Below are 226 nucleotides of genomic sequence, written 5' to 3'. Positions count from 1 at the left end.
GTCTAAGAGGTGTACATTTAACATTTGCTGTCTTGCATTTAGAATCATATAATCTTTAACTTGATTGAATTAGAGTTTTCGATATCACGCACAGAAATTTCCGACAAAGACGTTTATGATAAATCTTAAATTATATATATATTTTCTGACTCATTAACAGAATGTAAGAGCTATCATTACTCTCAGCACTTTTCAAAACAAAAAAGGAAATATAAGCAGAACAGTG

This window comes from Penaeus monodon, chromosome 15 (assembly GCF_015228065.2).
Source record: "Penaeus monodon isolate SGIC_2016 chromosome 15, NSTDA_Pmon_1, whole genome shotgun sequence".
NCBI classification, from domain to species: Eukaryota; Metazoa; Arthropoda; class Malacostraca; order Decapoda; family Penaeidae; genus Penaeus; species Penaeus monodon.
This window is presented reverse-complemented; position numbering follows the sequence as displayed.